General features: G+C 39.1%; 1 protein-coding gene across 1 annotated transcript in view; it reads left to right on the top strand.

Moving 5' to 3' along the window:
- The window catches only part of LOC143020636 (protein 60A-like), a 39,866-nt gene that overhangs the window by 10,374 nt on the left and 21,992 nt on the right, over positions 1-7,500 (top strand). The window lies entirely within an intron of this gene.

Here is a 7,500-nt window from a genome sequence, read left to right as displayed (position 1 = left end):
TAGTAATAATAATAATAATAATAATAATAATAATAATAATAATAATAATAATAATAATAATAATAATAATAATAATAATAATAATAATAATAATAATAATAATAATAATAATAATAATAATAATAATAATAATAATAATAATAATAATAATAATAATAATAATAATAATAATAATGATAACTACCAACAAAAAGAAAGTGGACAGTGAGTGGTTGGCTGATGCGTGATCGCAATACTTCATCGTTCTCTTCCACAGATTTGATGTGACTATTAATTTGGAATACCTTCGTGGCCAAACCTAGGGTAAAGAACAAATTGAGGCTATATAAAGATCATAACATAGATAACATAGTAGCTCTATAAACGTACACAAAATGTGCATCAAAGCAAATCCAAAGTTTGTACAAGAAGTCACAGCTTTCTTAACTATTTGCTTTACTTAAGTGTATCGGGGAGATTCTTGAAGAAATATGAAAAAGAAATGCATTTTTATATAGTTTAGTAAAATGTATGCATAGAAATGCTCAGGACGCAATGTCTGTTGTAGTTGGGTTAACTTGTTCCTACTATGAATGTTTGTTTATGTTGTCGAGAAGGTATATATACTGTCTCAACTATTTGTATATTTTGCCATACGACATCCCCCAGTATCCGTTACCGTACGCTGGCCGCAGCTGGGATGCTTATCACTTTATTATTATTATATTTAAGTTTTATTTGAAGTTAAATACTCGTCTCCATAATATATGATTTACACGGCCTTAGTTTACTCTCCCAGAACTGAAATACATTTGTTTGAGGTAAATGACTAAAATATTCACTCTTTGGCCAAAAAGTTGATCCCCATCAACGAGTCCCCTGCGTGATTTCCTATTGCTTTGGCTACCTTGTATAGGTTTCCCGACAGATAAGGATAGGGTGACTACACCATCTTTCTTTAAAAAACAATAATAAATAAGTTAATAAATAAATAAATTTGAATCATATAGATTAAAACAAAGATATGAAATTAAATGGTAAAACCAACTGTGATAATATAAGATTTGCAGGAATACAACCATTGTCGTGATAATGAAGAGGAAAAGCTAAAGCGACTATTATGATGGTTTAAAACCACGCCTAAAACCACGTTTAAAACCCAGCCAGTCGTCATCATAATCACCGTGACAAGTGGAAGAGAAATGAAACTTAGATTTTTTTTTATTTGGTAATTGGCAGTTGTCGACATGTTTATAGAGAGAAAAAAAAAACACCATGTGAGGACAGGGCCTTTATTATTACGACGTTTCGCTTGATAAAAACTATAACAAGAGAAATGTACTAACGAAGGCTCCGTCCTCACGCTGTTTTTCTTGATAAAGAACATATTAGTGGATGACATGTTAAAAAAGGGGAATTGAGAATGGGGGCATGATATTTAAACATCACTCGACCACGAAAAAAAAACAACGTCAAATGTCTAATATATTCGCGACTCAGGCCATCAAAGGTCCTGAGAATAAGAACCTCCCCAGTTTGTGTCCTGGTCAGTTAATTCTAGTAGTGGCAGAGTAACCAATAATACAGATTACCATGTTCACATCAAGCTTTGATTATATGATTTCCTCATTCTTGTTTGTTTACCACGCCGGTCTGTGTCTGCGCAGTGTGATGGCCTTTATTCCACTCTCTTGTTCCATTTCCTTCTTCTTCTTTTCATTTTCTCTTATTCTCTCCTCTATTTACTGCCGTTAATTCGATCAAATATTTTTGTTTATATCAGTATTGATTTGATTAATAAATCCTACCATTCCTATATGATTAATTATCATTACTGATATCCTATCCGAGATGTTGACACCTTGACAGGGTGGATAGGATAGAGAATCTTACATACATACATACATATACCAAAGGCTTTTTCCCCCTTATACGGGAGGTAGCCAAAAGACAAAGGCATAGAAACCACTCCCACCCATTCCATCTCCTACATACTCTACTTCCCTCTATCTTCTTTATTCCCTCTTTAATTGGCACCTACTGATAATCCCTACATCTTGTCCACTACCCTGGGTCAGAAGCAGTGTCGCAAGACACAGCACATCCACAGCAAGACCGCTTCATTAAATCGGCGACCCCCCCCCTCTCCGTCCCCTCATGCAGAAAAGGAGAAGACGGGGAGAAATCCCTTTGTGCTGCGTCAATCTATTTCTCATACATACTCTCTCACCCCCTATCCCCCACCCACTCCCCCTCATGCATCACAGCATCATCCATACACAATCCTTCTCCATTCACCCCTATCTTCTGTCCTCTCCCATCCTAAACTTACACTCTCTGGAAAGACGCAGAGTGCGGGGTGATCTAATAGAAGTGTTCAAGTGGATCAAAGGCTATAACAAGGGTGATGCAAACAAGGTCATCATAATAAAACAACAGGGCAGGACTCGCAGTAATGGGTATAAACTGGACAAATTTAGATTTAAGAAGGAAATAGGCAAGAATTGGTTTACTAATAGGGTGGTCGATGAATGGAATAAACTTAGTAACCATGTAATAAGCGCTGAAACTATCAGTTGTTTTAAAAAACGATTAGACAACTTTATGGATGGGGATGACAGGTGGTGATGGATGCGGAGCTGCCTAGTGTATGCCTTATGGTCTCTTGCAGTCTCCTTTATTCTTATGTATGTTCTTATGTTCCTCAACAGACATTCCCCTCTTCCCCAAAGCCCCCTTTACCCCATCCATCCATCTCATCCTAGGACGCCTCCTCATATTCACTCCTTCCACCTCTGCCTTCCACACCTCTTTTACAAATCTTTCTTCACTTATTCTTTCTATGTGTCCAAACCATCCCAATACTCTCTCATCAACCCTATCTCCCAACTCCCTTTCCACCCCATTCTCCTCCTCACCTCCTCATTTCTTACTCTATCTATCTTTGTAACCCCTATTATACTTGTCAGGCACCTCATCTCAAACACATTTAGACTCCTCCTCTCTTCCTCTCTTATGTTCCATATTTCTGCCCCATACAGTGCTGTCGACACAATCACTCCTTCATACAATCTCCTCTTAGCATCCATTCCCAAATGTCTATTTTTCATTACAATTTTTAATCCACCAAGGCATTTTATCTCTTCTCTCAACCTACATTATACCTCCACATCCACTCCTCTCTTTACTGCCACATTTGCACCCAAGTATCCCCAAATATCTAAAACTATCCACTTTCTCCAGTCTCTCTCCCTTAATACTCATTACCAGTCTGCTGTCTCTCTCCTTGTACATCTCATCACCTTACTTTAACCCACATTTATTTTCAACTTCCTCCTTTCGCATACCTTCCCAAACTCTGTCATTAACTTCCTCAATCCCTCCTCTGATCCTGCTACAAGCGCAATGTCGTTAGCAAACAACAATTGGTTATCTTTCACTTTTCTCAATTTCCTTTAACCATCAAAGACCCTCTATCCTTGCATTCACCTCTCACACCACCCCATCCATGGATTAATTGAAAACCTCTATTACTCTCGTAAAAACTCTTGACTGCTCTTAACAGCTTTCCTCCTATCCCACATATCTGCAAAACCTCCAACAGTGCCTTCCTGTCTACCCTATCAAAAGCCTTTTCCAAATCCATAAAAGCCTAAAATACATCCTTACCTTTTCTTATAGCTTTCTCACATATCTGTCTTACCACAAAGATCTGATCTACACAACCTCTATCTGTCCAAAACCTACACTGTTCCTCACCAATTACTCCCTCTGTTCCTCTCATAATCCTCTCAATGAAGACCCTTCCATAAGCCTTCCCAACTACACTCAACAAGCTGATCCCTCTGAAACTACTACACTCACACTTGTCACCCTTTTCCTTGTAAAGTGGAACTATACAGGCATTCATCCAGTCCTTCGGCACTCTACCCTCCCTGAAACAAACATTAACCTCACCAGCCAGTCCACCATAATTGTACTTCCTTTTTTCAGACATTCTTCATGACATCCATCCAACCCAGGTGCCTTACCTGCTCTCATCAACTTAACAGCTGCTTTCATTTCATCTTTCCCTATTTCTCCTCCATTTTCCTCACTCATCACGGTCATTTTCTTAGCACTTCCCACTGCAACTACCTTTTCCTCCCTATCCTCCTTCAAATTTAGCAACTCCCTAAAATACTTTGCCCACCTTCCTCTCACTGCCTTCTCTTCCATTATCATCTCTCCATCTGCACCTTTTACCTTTTCTTCTGTACTTGATTCGCCTCCTCTTCCTCTTTTAATTTCTTTCCAAAACACCTTTGTATTACTTTTATTTATTTATTTTTGTCATACTCTTACCCAATTTCACATCTGCTCTCCTCTTTGCCTCCTTTATCTTATGCTTTACTTCCCTTCTTTTTACTTTGTACCTCTCATATGATTCCCTCGTCCTAATTTGTAGCCAATCTATGAAAGCCTGCTTCTTCTCTTCTACACCCTTCTTTGTTTCCTCATCCCACCACTCACTACCCTTCCTTCTATTTCCTCCCTCTCTCCTCGTTTCACACACCATCTTTGCACACCTTATATCTCCCTCCTTGAACCATTCCCATTCCTCCTCCACTCCTAGTTCTACTCTATCCTTCACTCCCTCTCTCTCAGCTTCTTATACTCCTTCTCCTTTTCTTTCTCATTTAAGCAGTTCACTCTAAGTACCTCCCTACCTTCTGCCTTTTTTCTCTTTCTCCACCTATTCTCTACTCTCAACTTACCTTTCATCAAAAAAGATCTGATATTCCCCCACTCTCTCCCCTTAGAACAAGTACATACTTAACTCTTCCTACTACACTCCTAGTTACTACTATATAATCCATTAACGCTCTATCTACCACCCTTCCATCTACCACTCTCTTCCATGTGTATTTATGCTTGACTTTCTTCCTAGACACATCTCCACCATCAACTCTCCACTACGATTTTTTCCTAGAACTCCACACTTCCCAATCACTCCGTCTAATGGTTCATTTCTTACCCTAGCATTAAGGTCTCCCAATACCACTACATTGACATTTCTCCCTAATCCCTCTATGCATCCAAAAAGCCTCCCTTTCCTCTACGCTCTTCTCACTACCATGCCCACACACACTTACAAAAACCCACATCTCCCTTCCCAGTTTCACCTTCATCCACATTAACCTTGAAGAAACCTCCTTCCTACCTATCTCTTCATTTAGTAGTATAGCCACCCCTTCTCTCCCTCGTCCTCTCTTTACTCCTGAAAACCTCCCAACTACACTTCTAAACTCACACTCTCCCCTCCCTTCCAACTTAGTTTCACTCAATGCCAACACATCCATCTTTCTTTTCACAAACATACTGCCTATCTTTTCCCTTTTACTCTCATCTGTACCTCATCCACGCACATTTAAAGACCCAAACCTTAGGGTACTGGTTGGAAAACTCCCAGACCCTCTTATGCCTTTACTTTTTTTTTAGAAATGTCCCCTGCGGGGCTACAGGTAGCAGGATTCCTAGTTCTATTCCCTGGAGAGAATCTTAGTGACTACAAAAGCTATGTCGATTGAGAGGAAATCTCTGCAGGGGCACCCATATCGAACATGTTTTGAAAGAAAGATCAAACAAAGAGCAGCTCGCACACACAGTCGCAGGACACATTGCTAACTGGCATGTCCCTGATGGCAAACAGGCAAATTCCGCATAGATATATAGGGTACCGTCATAATGACAGCGTAGACCATTGGGTACCCTATAGATATATAGGGCTTTACTGAATATGATAAGGTGACACCAAATAGATATCTCACCAGAAACCAGTTGGCACGGAGGTGAGATTACTACTAAAATTTCTTCGTAGAAACCATGATCTGCACAACCAAAAGAAAACCGGGCGTTCCTTTTGGATCATCGTCTCCTAAAGGTCCAACCGCATTGCCTTGTATGCTTACGGATAGTGTGCCATTGAATGTGAGTAAACACTGTCCAAGCATATCTAAGTCTTGGACATTAAACAACAAGAAGAAAATGAAGATCTATACTTACCACGTAAGAACCCTCTCAGAAGACCACAGGTTGGAGAGTTTACTGGAAGACCTAGACATCAAATGGGACATCGTGGGACTGAGCGAAGTCCGAAGAGCTGAAGAAAAACTGATACAGTTAAAAGATAATCACCACCTGTTCTACTATAGAGGCAAGGAAAAAGAAAGAGCTAATGGTGGAGGATTCTTGATAAACCGAGAGGTTGCTGGTGACGTAGCCAAATTCAGTAGCTTATCAGAGTGGGTAGCTTGGATTGTGATAAGGCTGTGTAAAAGGTGCATTCTAAAAATAGTTCAAGTTTATGCACCAACTTCACAGAGTTTAGACGATGAAATTGAGTCGTTCTATGATTATTCAAGTCAGATAATGGATAAAGAAAAAAGGAAGTACATATTGGTAATAGGCGACTTTAATACTAATGTGGGAAAGATGATGGAAGATGAGTCATGCATTGGGAAGGTTGGAGCTAGTGAAAGAAATGACAGAGGCGAGATGTTAGTCAATTTTGCAGAGAACTACAACATGAAAATGATGAACACTTCCTTCCAAAAGCGTGTAGGTCGTAAATGGACCTGGAGAAGTCCAAATGCAATAAAGAACGAAGTAGATTTCATGTTAGGAGATGAGAGCAAGAGCGTTAACAATGTGACGGTCATAAATAAAGTCAACGTAAGTAGGGACCATTTGCAGGCGATCAACCAACTAATAGAGAAAACGACAGATTACAATATACCTCTTTGTTTAGCTTTTGTAGATTACGAGAAGGCCTTTGAGTCGGTAGAACAAACAGCAATACTAAATTCGCTACGCAAGCAGGATACAAACGAACAGATCGTAAGGGTTCTAGAAAATATTCAAGCGAAAGGTACAGCTGTAATTCGATTACATAACGATATAGAAAAGAAAAAATCAAGAAAGGAGTACGGCAAAGCTATACCATTTCATCCAAATTATTTACAGCTTGCATGGAAGAGATTTGCAGAAAGTTGAGTTGGGAAGAGAAAGGTTTGAAGACTAATGGCGAACATTTGAACCACCTAAGATTTGTGGATGACATTATTCTTATTTCAGAAAGAGTGGAAGACTTGCAAGATATGCTGAGTGATCTGAACAAGGAAAGTCTGAAAGTAGGTTTAAAAGTGAATAAGAGTAAAACCAAATTAATGTTCAACACGGAAGTTCAAAGTAAAGAGATTATACTCGATAGTGAGAGTTTTGAAGAAGTTGAAGAGTATAATTATTTAGGCCAGATGGTGAAAGTGACGAAAGGTGATGATAATGAAATAAATAGACGCATTGCAATTGGTTGGAAAGTGTTTGGTAAGTATAATAAAATCTTGAAAGGCTCTCTACCTTTATGTTTGAAAGGTAAAGTTTACAATCAGTGCACTCTGCCAGCAATAATCTACGGGTGTGAGACTTGGAAGCTGACGAAGGCGATGTAGACAAAGCTAAGGTCTGCACAAAGGAAAATGG

This window comes from Oratosquilla oratoria, chromosome 3 (genome assembly GCF_046742065.1).
Source record: "Oratosquilla oratoria isolate Oo_2021 chromosome 3, ASM4674206v1, whole genome shotgun sequence".
Taxonomy (NCBI): Eukaryota; Metazoa; Arthropoda; class Malacostraca; order Stomatopoda; family Squillidae; genus Oratosquilla; species Oratosquilla oratoria.
Note: the sequence above shows the minus strand (reverse complement) of the source record. Positions and strands in the feature narration are given on the sequence as shown.